We start from the raw sequence: 16,244 nt of genomic DNA on the forward strand, positions 1-16,244 counted from the left end.
CAAATAAGATTACATCAAACTAAAAAGCTTTTGCACAGTGAAGGAAACCATTAACAAAATGAAAGACAGCCTACTAAATGGTGGAATATATTCACAAATGAGGGGCTAATATCCAAAATATATAAGTAACTCATATAACAAAGAAATAAACAATCTGATAAAAAACTGGGCAGAGGATGTTTCTCCAAAGAGGACATACAGATACCCAACAGACATACAATAAGATGCTCAACATCACTAATCATCATGGAAATGCAAATCAAAACCCCAATGAGATACCACCTCATATTTTCAGAATGGTTATTATTCAAAAGTCAACAAACAACAAGTGTTGACAAGGATGTGCAGAAAAGGCAACCCTTGTTCCCTGTAGGTGGGAGTGTAAATTGGTGCAGTCACTATGAAAAACAGTGCGGAGACTCCTCAAAAACTAAGAATAGAGCTGCCATATGACCCAGCAATTCTACTTTGGGGTATTTATCTAAAGAAAATGAAAACACTAATTCTAAAAGACAGATGCACCCCTATGTTTATTGCAGCACTATTTACAATAGCAAAGATATGGCGCAACCTACATGTCCATTGATAGATGAATGGATAAAGAATGGAGAATATATATATATTCTGATATATATATAATGAATATTACTCAGAAATAAGAAGAATGATATCTTGCCATTTGTGATAACATGGAAGGACCTAGAGGGTATTATGCTAAGTGAAATAAGTCAGACGGAGAAAGACAAATATGGTACGATTTCACTTATATATGGAATCTAAAAACAAACAAAACAAAGCAAGAGGTGACTCATGAAACAGAGATCTAATTGATGGTTGCCAGAGGAGAGGGGGTGGGAGAGAGGCGAGGAAGGGAAGGGAGATATAGTCAGTAATGGTGTAATGACTGTCCTGCGGGAGACCCTGCTCACTGCGCCATTTGTTGTGCGGGGCGGCCTGTGGGGCCTCTGGTCCCGCTCCCCACTCCATTAGAACGCAGGACATGTCTAGGCCAAAAAGGAACACCCACGGAGCCACAGATAGGGGAGTCACACCACTATATTCTCTCTGGCAGCCGGGCAAGACACACCCAGTAGTAGCCACACAATCAGCAGTCCGCCATTCACTTCTCTGCCTGCCAACCAACCAACCAATCAAAGCAGCCCCGCAGTTACATCAGTAGCCAATTGGCTAACCGGTTACAGCTGGCGGCCAACCAATCACAGTCAATGGTCATTCACTACCCGAGCCAGCAACTCCCCATGCGAGGCCTGAGAGCCTGGAAACTGCACTCCGGGACTCCGTCCCCATAGCCTTTGCATGATGACAGATGGTTATTAGACTTTAGTGTGTCCAATTACTCTGTTGTACACCTGAAACTAATATAATATTGTATGCTAACTATATTTAAATAAAAAATAAGGGCTGGCCCGGTGGCTCAGATGGTTGTAGCACCGTGTTCCTAATGTAGAAGGCCACTGGTTCGATTCCCACATGGGCCAGTGAGCTGCCCCCTCTACAGCTAATTATGAACAACAGCTCTCCCTGGAGCTGGGCTGCTGAGAGCAGCTGGAGGTTGGCGTGTGTTGCGGTGGGCAGCTGTGTGCTGCTGCGGACTACAGTGTGTCGCCATGTGTGGCTGGTGGCCATCATGAGCGGCTGGCAGCCGGTGAGAGCTGCTGTGAGCGGCCGACCGAAGTCTGGCGACCGGCTGCCTCAGCCGGGGTGGAGTGCAAGGCTCATAATACCAGCATGGGCCAGGGAGCTGTGTCTTACACAACTAGACTGAGAAACAATGGCTTGAACTGGAGGTGCAGAGGAGGAAGAAAGGGGAAGGGGAAGAAAACAAAATAAAACCCTTACATATGCTGCCTACAAGAGACTCACTTCAGAATGAAAGACACACACAGACTGAAAGTAAAGAGATAGAAAAGGATATTTCATAAAAATGGAAACAAAGAAACAAAAGCTGGGGTAGCTATATTTACACCAGACAAAATAGACTTGAAAACAAAGGCTATCAGAAGAGTGAAAGAATGGCCCAGCAATTCCACTTCTGGGTTTATTAAAGAAACTCAAAACACTACTTTGAAAGGACATGTACATCCATATGTTCATTGCAGCATTATTTACAATGGCCAACATATGGAGGCAACCTGGGTGTCCATCAATTGATGAATGGATAAAGAAGAGGCGATACATCTCTATAATGAAATGTTACTCAGCTATAAAAAGGAATGAAATGTTGTCATCTCTAACAACATAGATGGACCTAGAGGGTATTGGGCTGAGTGGAGTATGTGAGACAGAGAAAGACACATGCCGTATGATTTCATTTATATGTAGAGTCTAAAGAAGAAAATAAGTGAACAAACAAAACAGAAACAAATTCATACAAAGAATATTTTGGTGGTTGCCAAATGGTAAGGTGGTTGCGGGTGGGTGAAAAATATGAAGGGATTAAAAATACAAATTGGTAGTTTTTACTAACAACTGTCACCCCAAGAAGCACACAAAGAAGAAAAGTACAGAGCAATATATTTTATAAATATGTACTTAAAAAAAAACCAAATAGCGAATCAAATCCTTTCCTAAATAAAAAGGGGTATACACCATGACTAAATGGGATATAACCAAAGGAATGTATGGTTGGTTTAACATCTGAAAATAATGTAATACACCACTTCAACAGGATAAAAGACAAAATCCACATAATTATCTCAATAGATGTAGAAAGAGCATTTAACAAAACCCAACACGCTTTTCATGATAAAACCACTCAACAAACTAGAAACAGAAGAGAACTTAACCTCATAAAGGGCATCTATGAAAAACCGACATCTAACATCATACTTAGTGATGAAAGACTAAATGTTTTCCCCCTAACATAAGGAAAAACACAACAAAGTTCTCTCACTACATTTACACAATATTTTTGAAAATTATAGATAGGACAATTAGACAAGAAAATGAAATAAAAGTTGTCCAGACTGGAAAGAAAGACGGAATAACTATCCTTTTTTGCACATTGCACAATCTTATATATAGAAATTCCCAAGGAATCCACTTAAAAACTGTTAGAACTGATAAACAAGTTTAGCAAGTTTGCAGGACACACGATCAATATACAACAACCCACTGTCATATCAAAGATGGAACTGTAGGAAGCTCCAGGAATCCTTCCCTCCACTGAACCATTTGCAGGAATTGTCTGAAGCAACTACTTTGTAACTTGTATGTAGTAGAACAGTTGCAACATCTAGGAGAGAGTTTGATGAAGGGGCTGGTAAATTTTTGTCAATTTCAGCTTTGGTGAAATTGGGGGCTACCATTCTCTATCTTCCAGTTCCAGAACAAGCAGCTATGGCTACAGAAGCCCACGTTCCTGGCTGGAGCCAGAGTAGGCAATAAGGACTTTGTCCCTCAACAGTCAGGTTTGTGGTTTCTGATTGCTAGGTTTTTGGTTTGTTTTTTTTTTAAATCAGTGAGTGGCAGGTATGGAGGTTGGCCATTGTCTCAAACCTCATGGGCCAAATTGCCTCCCAGCCATGAAAGAACTTCAACAGACAGGATGCATTTTGTTCTCTCTCTCTTGGGAACCAAACATTTAAGGAAAACTTTGTCAGGCTAACTGTAGTGAAAACAGAAGAGAAGCTTCAGTGAACACACACAAAAAAGAATACACACTTTGCAAAAATAGAATGGAAAGCCAGAAGCAGATGCCTCCAACCATCAACAAACTAAATGCAGCAATCCCCGATGAGTGGGAGAATTACATTTTCTTAGTTTATCACAACATGATGCTCAGAATGCCCACTTCCCAAGAAAAAAATTACAAAACATAAAGAAATAGAAAAGTACGGCCCATTCACAGGAAATAAAGAGTTTGACAGCAACTATCCCTGGGGAAGCCCAGATATTGAAATTATTAGTAAAAGATATTACATCAACTGTCTTAAATGTGTTTAATGAGATAACAAAAACCATGGACAAAGAACTAAAGGAAATCAGTAAGATGATGTCTTAAAATATCGGTAAAGAGATGAAAATTATAAAGAGCAACCAAAAAAGAAATTCTGGAGTTGAAAAGTACAATAACTACAATAAAAATCTCACTAGAGGGATTCAACAGTAGATCTGAGCAAATAAAAGAAAGGATTGATAAACTTTAAGATTAGACATTAAGAAATTACCCAATCTGAGGAGCGGAAAGAAAAAATGAATGAAGAAAAGTGAACAGAGTCTAAGGGGCCTATGGGACACAATCAAACAGACCAACCTAAGCATTATAAGAGTCCCAGAAGGAGAAGAGAGAGAGAAAGGAGCAGATAATTATTTGAAGAAATGATAGGCAAAAACTTCCCAAATATAATAGAAGACATGAATATACACATCCAAGAAGCTCAACAAACTCCAAACAGGATACATTTAATGAGATCCACGTCAAAATGTATTATAGTCAAATTGCTGAAACTCAAAGAAACAGAGAATGTTGAAAGCTACAAGAGAGATGTCACTTTTCATGTACAAAGGATCCTCAATAAGGTCAACAGCAGATTTTTCATCAGAGACCATGAAAACCAGAAGACAGGGGATGACATTCTTTTTTTTTTTTTTTTTTTTTAATTTATTGGGGTGACAATTGTTAGCAAAATTACATAGATTTCAGGTGTGCAATTCTGTATCACATCATCCATAAATCACACTGTGTGTTCACCACCCAGAGTCAGCTCCCCTTCCATCAGCATACATTTGATCCCCCTCACCCTCATCCCCCACCCCCCAACCCCCTTACCCTCTGGTAACCACCAAATTACGTTCCCCAGATTAATTTTCAAACCCGTGGCCATCCTGTGGTCACCAACTGCCCTCCAATCCCCTCACCCTCCCCCCCACCCCCCACCCCTCCCGCCCATCTAGCAACCCTCAGTTTTTCCTCTTTGTCTCCAAAACTGTTTCTGATTAGTTCATTCACTTATTCTTTTCTTTAGAATCCGCAAATAAGTGAGATCATATGGTACTTATCTTTCTCTGTCTGACTTATTTCGCTTAACATAATGTTCTCTAGGTCCATCCATGTTGTTGCAAATGGTAAGATTTCTTTCTTCTTTATGGCTGCGTAATACTCCATTGTATAAATGTACCACAGTTTCTTAATCCAGTCATCTACCGATGGGCATTTCGGTTGTTTCCATGTCCTAGCTATTGTGTATAGTGCTGCAATAAACATAGGAGTGCATAAAGATTTTTGAATTGAAGTTTTGGGTTTCTCCGGATAGATACCTAGGAGTGGAATTACTGGATCATAGGGTAGTTCCATTTTCAGATTTTTGAGATACCTCCATACTGTTTTCCATAGTGGCTGCACCAATCTGCAATCCCACCAACAGTGCACAAGCGTTCCCTTTTCTCCACATCCGCGCCAGCACTTGTTGTTTGTTGATTTATTGATGATAGCTATTTTGACTGGGGTGAGGTGGTATCTCATTGTGGTTTTTATTTGCATTTCTCTGATGGTTAGTGAGGTTGAGCATTTCTTCATATGTCTGTTTGCCATCTGTATGTCCTTTTTAGAAAAATGTCTCTTCAAGTCCTCTGCCCATTTTTTAATGGGGTTGTTTGTTTTTTTGGAGTTGAGTTGAGTGAGTTTTTCATAGATTTGTGATATTAATCCCTTATCAGGTATATCATTGGCAAATATCTTTTCCCATTCAGTAGGATCCCTTTTAGTTTTATTGATGGTTTCCTTTGCTGTGAAAAAACTTTTTAGTTTGATATAATCCCACATGTTTATTTTTTCTCTTACTTCCCTCGAGCGAGGGTATATATCAGTAAAAATCTTACTCCGGGTAATGTCTGAGAAGTTTCTTCCTATATTTTCTTCTAGGTATTTTATGGTTTCAGATCTTACATTTAAGTCTTTAAGCCATTTTGAATTTATTTTTGTATATGGTGTAAGGAGGTGGTCCAGCTTCATTTTTTTGCATGTGTCTGTCCAGGTTTCCCAGCACCATTTATTGAATAGACTGTCATTACTCCATCGTACATTCTTCCTTCCATTGTTGTAGATTAAATGGCCATATAGGCGTGGATTTATTTCTGGACTCTCTATTCTGTTCCATTGATCTATGTGTCTGTTTTTATGCCAGTACCATGCTGTTTTGATTACTGTAGCCTTGTAGTATAATTTGAAGTCAGGTATTGTTATACCTCCCACTTTGTTCTTATTTCTCAAGATTGCCTTTGCTATTCGGGGTCTTTTATGGTCCCATATAAATTTTAGGATTATATGTTCTATTTCTGTGAAAAACGACATTGGCAGTTTGATAGGAATTGCATTGAATATGTATATTGCCTTAGGCAGTATGGGCATTTTAACTATATTAATTCTTCCTATCCATGAACATGATATGTGTTTCCATCTATTTATATCTTCCTTCATTCCTTTCTTCAGTGTCTTATAATTTTCTGAGTACAGATCTTTTACTTCTTTGGTTAAATTTATTCCCAGGTATTTTATAGTCTTTGGAGCGATTGTAAATGTTTTTTTAATTTCTCCTTCTGATGTTTTATTATTGGTATATACAAATGCCACTGATTTCTGAATATTAATTTTGTATCCTGCTACTTTACTAAATTCATCTATCAGCTCCAACAGCTTCTTGGTGGAGCCTTTAGGGTTCTCTATATATAGTATCATATCATCTGCATACAACGATAACTTTACTTCCTCCTTACCAATCTGGATGCCTTTTATTTCTTTTTCTTGTCTGATTGCTGTGGCTAGAACTTCCAGCACTATGTTGAATAGAAGCGGAGATAGTGGGCAACCTTGCCTTGTTCCTGATATTAGGGGGAATGGTTTTAGCTTTTCCCCATTGAGTATGATGTTAGCTGTGGGTTTGTCATATATGGCCTTTATTATGTTGAGATATGATCCCTCTATTCCCACTTTCTTAAGGGTTTTTATCATAAATGGCTGTTGGATTTTATCAAATGCTTTTTCTGCATCTATTGATATGATCATGTGATTTTTATTTTTCATTTTGTTTATGTGGTGTATCACATTAATTGATTTGCGGATGTTGAACCACCCTTGCATACCAGGGATGAATCCCACTTGATCATGGTGAATGATCTTTTTAATGTATTGCTGAATTCTGTTCGCTAATATTTTGTTGAGGATTTTTGCATCCATGTTCATTAGAGATATCGGCCTGTAGTTTTCTTTTTTTGTGGTGTCTTTATGTGAAGATAAACTGTTGATTAGTGCTGTTTCTTGTTTCTTTAGGTAGGCCTGCAAAGCTATGAATTTCCCTCTTAGGACTGCTTTCGTGGCATCCCATAGATTTTGGGTCGTCGTGTTTTCATTTTCGTTTGTCTCGAGATATCTTTTGATTTCTTCCTTGATCTCCTGCTTGACCCATTCATTATTTAGTAATAAGTTATTCAGCCTCCATGAATTGGTGTGTCTTCCAGTTTTTTTCCTGTAGTTCATTTCTAATTTCATAGCATTGTGATCGGAGAAGACAATTGGTATGATTTCAATTTTCTTAAATTTATCAAGACTTGTTTTGTGGCCTAACATATGGTCTATCTTGGAAAATGTTCCATGTGCGCTTGAGAAAAACGTGTATTTTGCAGCATTGGGGTGAAATGTTCTGAAAATATCGATTAAATCCAAGTGGTCCAATGTATCATTTAAGGCTGTTGTTTCCATATTGATTTTCTGTCTGGAAGACCTGTCCCTTGTTGTCAGGGGTGTGTTGAAGTCCCCTACTATACTAGTGTTACTGTTGATCTCTGTCGTTATGTCAGTCAGTACCTGTTTTATATATTTAGGTGCTCCTATGTTGGGTGCATAGATGTTTACTAGGGTTATGTCCTCTTGTCGGATCGATCCCTTTATTATTATATAGTGCCCATCTTTATCTTTTAGTATGTTCTTCATTTTAAAGTCTATTTTGTCAGATATAAGTATTGCAACTCCAGCTTTTTTCTCGTTTCCATTTGCATGAAATATCTTACTCCAACCCTTCACTTTCAGCCTGTGTGTGTCTTTTGTTCTGAGGTGAAGTCTCTTGTATACAGCATATACAAGGGTCTTGCTTTCTTATCCAGTCAGCCACCCTATGTCTCTTGATTGGAGCATTTAATCCATTTACATTTAAAGTGATTATTGATAGGTACATAGTTATTGCCATTTTTAAATTTGTAGTTAGGTTGTTTTGATCTTTCTTCTATTTACAGAAGTCCTTTTAGTATTTCTTGCAATGCTGGCTTGGTTGTAATAAATTCCTTTAGCTTATTTTTTTCTGAAAAGCTCTTTATCTCTCCATCAACTTTAAATGATAGCCTTGCTGGATAAAGCAATCTAGGTTGTAGGCCTTTGTTTTCCATCACTATGAGTATCTCCTGCCACTCCCTCCTGGCCTTCAATGTTTCTGTAGAAAAATCATTTGATAGTCTTATGGGAGTTCCCTTGTATGTAACCCTCTGTCTTTCTCTTGCTGCTTTTAGGATTCTCTCTTTGTCTTTAAGCTTTGCCATTTTAACTATAATGTGTCTTGGTGTGGACCTGTTTGGGTTAATCCTGGTTGGAACTCTCTGCACTTCCTGGACTTGTATGTTGGTTTCCTTCATCAGGTTGGGGAAGTTTTCAGACATTATTACTTCAAATATGTTCTCAATCCCTTGCTTACTCTCTTCACCTTCTGGTATTCCTATGATGCGCATGTTGTTGCGCTTGATGTTATCCCAGAGGTCTCTTAGGCCATCCTCATTGTTTTTTATTCTTTTTTCTTTCTGTTGTTCCGTTTGGGTGATCTCTGCTACCTTGTCTTCTAAGTCGCTGATTCGGTCCTCTGCTTCATCTAGCCTGCTGGTAATTCCTTCAAGTGAGTTCTTAATTTCGGTAATTGTGTTCTTTAGTTCTAACTGGTTGTTCGTTATGATTTCTACATCCTTCTTTATGTTTTCTCTAAGCTTGTTCGTTATGATTTCTACATCCTTCTTTATGTCTTCTCTAAGCTCCTTAAACATTCTTATCACCAGTATTCTGAACTCTGTCTCTGAGAGGTTGGTTACGTGTGCTTCATTTGGTTCCAGTTGTGAAGGCTTCTTCTGTGCTTTTATTTGGGATGTGTATCTTTGTTTCCCCATTCTGGCTGACTGTGTTTATTTTGATATATTAGGTAGATCCCCTAGCGTTTTTAGTTCTTGCTAGGTTATCTTATGTAGTATGTGTCCTTTATATTTGACTCGCACCACGTCGTCCTCCTCTGCATGTGCTCCAAAGGTGACTCTTGTGTTGTGTACACTGCCCCGTTCAAGAAGATCTTTAATTGCTTTTTGCTTGTAAGTAGGTGGGGTTAACTCCTGGGCTGACCCGTTATGAGACTTGGCTCTGCCCCCCGCAGGGCACTCTGCTGCGTGAGGGTTGACCACCCTAATGTGGTTTGGCCTCTATGAGCTCCAGTGCCTGCAGAGAGCCCCCTCTGGGTGTGTGACCTGCAGGTCAAACCCGGCAGCACTCCGGTTTGGTCTGGAGTTGGCCCCTGGATATGCTGAGTCCCGTGCCTCTCAAGCTGGGCCCCGGCAGTGCAGCCTCAGAACAAAGCAAATCACCAAGCACAACAGCAAGGACAACAGCAAAAAAAAGAAAAAAATCAAGTACATTCACATGCAAAAAAAACAGCCGATAACCCCCGCTCGACACAGGCAAAGATATCAGAGATATAAAGACAAAGCAAAACAAAACAAAGCAAAGCAAAACAAAAAGCAGCGACCGTCTCGGCCTGAGCCCACCAAGCAATGTCCAGGTTGTCCTCTGCTGTACCAAAGAGCCCCCTGCTTATTGCGCAGGCAGAGCTGGTCACCTGGTGCCCAGAGTGACTTTGGGACTGCAGACTTAAATGCGTGGGCCTGAGGCGTCTGGATGATAGTTTTTACAAAGTCAGTGCAGTTTCTGCCCTTGTCTGCACTTATGCACACTGAGAGTAGCACCACCAGCCCCTTGTCCAGAACTCCTGAGTCCTAGGGCACTTCTTCAGTGTGTGTATGTATGGGTGCGGGTGGGAGATTTCTGATCTGCTGACCGTGCCTCACAAGCTGGGCCCTGGCAGGGCAGTTTCAGAACAAAGCAAATCACCAAGCACAACAGCAACAACAACAACAAAGAAAAAAATCAAATCAAATACATTCACATGCAAAACCATCTGATAACCCCCACTCGACACAGGCAAAGATATCAAAGATACAAAGACAAAGCAAAACAAAACACAACAAAGCAAAACAAAAAGCAGCGACAGTCTCGGCATAAGCCCACCAAGCAATGTCCAGGTTGTCCTCTGCTGTACCAAAGAGCCCCCTGCTTATTGCGCAAGCAGAGCCGGTCACCTGGTGCCCAGAGAGACTTTGGGACTGCAGACTTAAATGCGTGGGCCTGAGGGGTCTGGGTGATAGTTTTTACAATGTCAGTGCAGTTCCTGCCCTTGCCTGCACATATGCACACTGAGAGTGGCACCACCAGATACGTGACCAGTACTCTTGAGTCTTAAGGCACCTCTTCAGTGTGTGTGTATGAGTGCAGGCGGGAGATTTCTGATCTGCTGAAAGCCCAGAGCTGCGCCTGCCTCACTGCTGATCTCCGGGTGTGTCTCTGCAGCTGCACCCGCCCCACCCTAGGCAAGCCAGGAAGGGTGGGGGCTGGGGATGGAGGGGTCTTCACTCTCCCAGCCCAGCCGTGCGTCACCCTCTTCCCGAAGGCCAGAAAAGGTGGTGGCTGGGGGTGGAGGCGTCTCTTCTCTCCTAGCGCAGCCAAAATCACGCACACTTCCCAGTCTCCCTGGGTCAGGGCTGCCCGACAGGATTCCCAGAGCCTGAGAAATACGGCTCCTCTGTAATCTGACGCCACTCCTCAGTTCAGGGGCCAGTTTAAGTCTCTGGAAGGACGGAGTAGGATTGGAAGAGCGGGGCGGGGGAGGGGCCCAGGTATGGAGTCTGTGCTCCTTGTTCGCCGCAGGGCGCCCTGGCCGGTTCCCCGGTGGGAGAAATCAGCCGTGGGACGCAGGGAAAGAGCCCCCCTCCTGGTCCCTGCGCTCTCCGTTCCACCCTGGGATCCCGTGCGTGCCCGGCACAGCGGGTTCCACCGCGGTTTCCAGTTTAAGTCTCTGGAAGGGCGGGGTAGGATTGGAAGAGCGGGGCGGGGGAGGGGCCCAGGTATGGAGACTGTGTTCTTTGTCTGCGCTATGGCCCTCTAGCTGCCCTCCCGGCGGGAGAAATCAGCCGTGGGACGCAGGGAAAGAGCCCACCTCCTGGTCCCCGCGCTCTCCGCTCCGCCCTGGGATCCCGTCCGTGCCCGGCACAGCGGTTTTCGGTTTTCGCTCCCACCAGCTGAGGCTCCATTGCGGGCTGGGCTCTCCCGCCGCTGCCGGCCGGCCGGCCGGGCGTTTTCACTCCGCTCCTCTTTTTCCTTCCCCTGCTCGCCCAATTAGCGCACCTTCAAGTACTCCTTAGCTTCAAGTAATCCACGAATCTCCCCGCTATTCTGTGTGATGAGCGAAAAGTTCTTTGATGGGTTATAGGCCTCGTTTGCAACAAGATCCGGAGGAGAACTCAGAAAGTGCGCCCTGCTGCCGCCATTCCTATGACGTCACTCGACATTCTTAAAGTGTTGAAATAAAAAACTGTCACCCAAGAAGTCTATATCTAGCGAAACTATCTTTCAACAATGAAGAAATTAAGGCATTTCCAAATAAACAAAAGCTAAGAAAGATCATTACGAGTGTACCTGCCACAAAAGAAATGCTAAAATGAACTATTCAGGCTGAAATGAAAGAACACTAGACAGTAACTGAAAGATATAAGAAAATATTAAACAACACTAGTAAAGGTAACTTTATGGATAAATATAAAAGCTAGTATTATTGTACTTTTGGTTTGGCTTATAATGTCCCCATTTTCCTATATTATTTAAAAAAAATGCATACTGTAATTATAAATCTACAATAACAGGTATACAATGCATAAACATGTAACCTGTGGTAAGAACAGCGTAAGCAGGAGAGATGCGACTGTATAGGAGCAGAGTGTTTGTATGCAACTGAAACTCAGTGGATGTTACTCAAAGCATATTGTCATAAATTTAGGATGTTAATTGTAATATGCAACGTAACTCCTAAGAAAATAACCTAAGAATATACAGAAAAGGAAAGAATAACGGAATCAAAATGGTACAGTACAATAATCAAGTAACTACAAAAAAGGCAGTAATGGGAGAAACTGAGGAACAAAAAAGCATAGAAGACACCCAGAAAGCCAATAGCTAAATGACAGAAGTAAAACTTTCTTTATCATTAATCACATTAAATGTAAGTGGATTAAACTCTTAATAAACAATAAGAGAGGCTGGCCCTGTGGCTCAGGCGGTTGGAGCTCCTTGCTCCTAACTCCGAAGGCTGCCGGTTCGATTCCCACATGGGCCAATGGGCTCTCAACCACAAGGATGCCGATTCAACTCCTCAAGTCCCACAAGGGATGGTGGGCAGCGCCCCCTGCAACTAAGATTGAACATGGCACCTTGAGCTGAGCTCCCAGATGGCTCAGTTGGTTGGAGCGCGGACTCTCAACCACAAGGTTGCCAGTTCGACTCCCACAAGGCATGGTGGGCTGCCCCCCCCTGCAACTAGCAACTGGCAACTGGACCTGGAGTTGAGCTGCGCCCTCCACAACTAAGATTGAAAGGACAGCAACTTGAGTTGGAAAAAAGGTGTGGAAGTACACACTGTTCCCCAATAAAATCTTAAAAAAATTTTTTAAAAAAAGATAAGAGATTAGCAGACTGGAAAAAAAAAAATCAAACCAAAACAAAAACCCCAGAACCAATCCATATGCTATCTATAACTCATTTTAGAACAAAATAAAGAGCTTGAAAGTAAAAAGATGGAAAAAGATATTGCAAATAATAACCAAAAGAGAGCTGTGGTGGCTATATTATTGACAGAAATAAACTTTAAGTGAGAAAAACAAAAGATTGGAAGAGACAAAGAAGGCCATTTCATAGTGATAACACTTTCAACACAGCAAGAAGCTATAACAATTATAAACATTTGTACTTAAGGATCCCCAAAATATATGAAGCAAAAATCAACAGAATTGATGGGAAAAATAGACAGTTCTACAATAATAGTTGGAGACGTCAATACCCTACTCTTAATAATGGATAGAACAACCAGATAGAAGATGAACAAGGATATAGAAAATTTTGGGGGCTGATGGTGGCTCAGTTGGTTAGAGCACGAGCTCTGGGTAACGGGGCTGCCGGTTGGACTCCTCGACTCCCGCAAGGGATCATGGGCTGCACCCCCTGCAACTAACAATGGCAACTGGACCTGGGGCTGAGCTCCACCCTCCACAACTAAGATTGAAAGGACAACAACTTGACTTGTAAAGTCCTGGAAGTACACACTGTTCCCCAATGAAGCCTGTTCCCCTTCTGCAATAATAAAAAAAAAGAAAAAAAGAAAATTTGAACAACACTATAAACCAATTAGACCTAGCAGACGTATACAGAACACTTACCAAAAGAGAATACACATTCTTCTCAAGTATATATGGAACATTCTACAGAATAGACCATGTATTAGGCCTCAATACATTTAATCAGATAGAAATCATACACAGTATCTTTTCCAATCACAATGCAATTGGAAATAACAGCAAGAAAACTAGAAATTTCCACAAATATGTGGAAATTAAACAAACACTCTTAACCAACTAATGGGTCAATGAAGAATAACAAGGGAAATTAGAAAGTTACTTGAGACGAAAAGAAAACATTACAGCAAACTTGTGGGATGAAACAAACACAGTGATTACAGGGGAACTTGTAACTGTATATGTATATGTTGAAAAAAGAAATATATCCCAAATCAATAACCTAATTGTACATATTATAGAGGTAAAAAAAGAAGAGCAAACTAAACCAAAACTAGCAGAAGGAAATATTAACAGTAGAGCAGAGACAAGATAGAAGAAGATAAAAATCAATGAAATGAAGAGTTGGTTCTTTGAAAAGATCAACAAAATTGACAAACCTTTATCTAGATTGACTAAGAATGAAAGAGAGAAGATTCAAATTACTATAATCTAAAATGAATGTAGGGACATTACTACTAATTTTACAGAAATAAAAAGGATTATAAGGTAATACTATGAATAGTTGTACACCAAATTAGGTAACCTAATATAGATGAAATGGACAAATTCCTAGAAACATATTCTACCAAAACTGACTCAAGAAGAAATGGAAGTGTGCAAGGGCTACCACGGGTGGTGACAGGGTGGCATTAGGCCAGTGGGGGGTGAAGGCACTCCACATAATTGTTCAGCCAGGCCTACACATTCCTGTTCGTGTAACATAAAAACTTCAACAAGAACCCTTCTCTGTAAAGACACAAACAGTATGGCTCTCTGAAAAGAAATTTGAAAGAGCTCTCACCTCAAAGAACCCAGTACCTGTGTAACAGTATGAAAACTTAGATGCTGGTAAACAACATTTGATGAATGAATCCTTCCACCTAGAGAGTGATTTTTTTTGGACTTAATACTTTGCATTTGCAATCAGATTGGATCTCTTCCCATCATAAGTCTCCCAAAGACTTTGAATAGGTTTTTAATGATCCGTACAGAGAAATGCAGTATTTAATATACAGTTCATTGTTATATACTGGATCTCCAGGGAACACCAGAATTCCCAATGAAGAACGTATTAAATGGCACAAGGGTTACTATGAAGCATTTTTCTGTGGCTCTTAGAACTGCTGCCTGTCTCTGCAATGAGGTGTTCCTTTAGAGTCAACAATAACACAACAATAACATCATGGATGGCATATCCTGTAGTTTTTTTAAAAAAAATCTGAAGGTACATTCTGTTTTGTGGGGATAAGAATAATTATCTTTACTCAAGATACTCTTGGAATTTCTGGACAGGACTCTGACAGATGGTGTGAGAATATTCAGCTTTGTCAGGTATGACAATGATTTTGAGAGTTCACAAATACAAAGTGGAGAAGCTCCAAAAAACATCAAGTGAATATTTAACTTCTATTACATTCCTGAAACGACTAATACTTTGCTACAAGTCTTGGCAGACTTTAACCTATGAGACTGGACACATATTTGGATGCAACATGGTCAGGCCTTGGATGCCTAACGCAAGGGTCCAACCACTTGGAAGAAGCCATCGGTGATCCCCGGAACTTTGCCCATCCATTTATTCACGTTGCAGTGTGCTGCTGGCTTCAGCATATTGTGGACAGTTAAAGTGCTGGTGAGGTGGACTGATGATAAATCTGCTGATGGACCTGGACTCAATCTGAAATATGTTTGTGAGGATAATGTGAATTTGCCAAAACTTGTGGAAACCTTTAAGGAATAAAAAAAGTGGTAATAAATGCCTTACAATCCTCCAAAAATAAGCACCATATAAAAGTAAAATACAACACTTACACATTTAAAAAAAAAGAAAATCTGAATAATTTATTCTATGAACTGGATGTTTGTTTCCCCCTAAAATTCATATATTGAAATTCTAAGCTCTAATATAACAGTATCAGGAGGAGGGGCCTTTGGAAGGTAATTAGGTCATGAGGTCAGAACCCTCAGAATGGGATTAGTGTCCTTATAAGAAGAGACACAGAGAGCTTTCTTCCCTTTCTGCCCTCCCCCCTGTGAGGACACAATAAAAAGACGGTCATCTGGAAAGCAGGAAGAGTGGTTTCATCAGACATCGGTATGGTGGCACCTTGATCTTGTACTTCTCAGTTTCCAGAATTGTGAGAAATAAGCCTCCCAATCTATGGTATTCTGTTACAATAGCCTGAATTAAGATAACCTATCATTGCTAAGGAGGTTAAACTATTAGGTTGGGGCAAAAGTAATTGCGGTTTTTGCAATTATTAACCTTTTAAACTGCAATTATTTTTGCACCAACCTAATAGTTATTAAAAACCTCTTTAAAAAGAAAATCACAGAACCCGATGGTTTCATTGGTGAATTCTACCAAACCTTTAAAGAAGAATCAATACCAATTATTATCAAACTCTTCCAAAAAAATGAAGAAGAGGGAACACTTCCTGACTCACTCTGAGGTCAACATTCCCCGATACCGAAACTATACAAAAGTACTACAAGAAAAGAAACTGTAGATGAAAATCCTTTATGAACATAGATCAAATATTCAACAA

At 40.6% G+C, this 16,244-nt stretch overlaps 1 pseudogene; it reads left to right on the top strand.

Moving 5' to 3' along the window:
* The first annotated feature begins 1,648 nt into the window (after nt 1-1,648).
* Nucleotides 1,649-15,476, top strand: LOC117020065 (archaemetzincin-2-like; annotated as a pseudogene).
* Nucleotides 15,477-16,244: the final 768 nt, after the last annotated feature.

The sequence above is a fragment of the Rhinolophus ferrumequinum genome, unplaced genomic scaffold (assembly GCF_004115265.2).
Source record: "Rhinolophus ferrumequinum isolate MPI-CBG mRhiFer1 unplaced genomic scaffold, mRhiFer1_v1.p scaffold_84_arrow_ctg1, whole genome shotgun sequence".
Classification (NCBI taxonomy): domain Eukaryota; kingdom Metazoa; phylum Chordata; class Mammalia; order Chiroptera; family Rhinolophidae; genus Rhinolophus; species Rhinolophus ferrumequinum.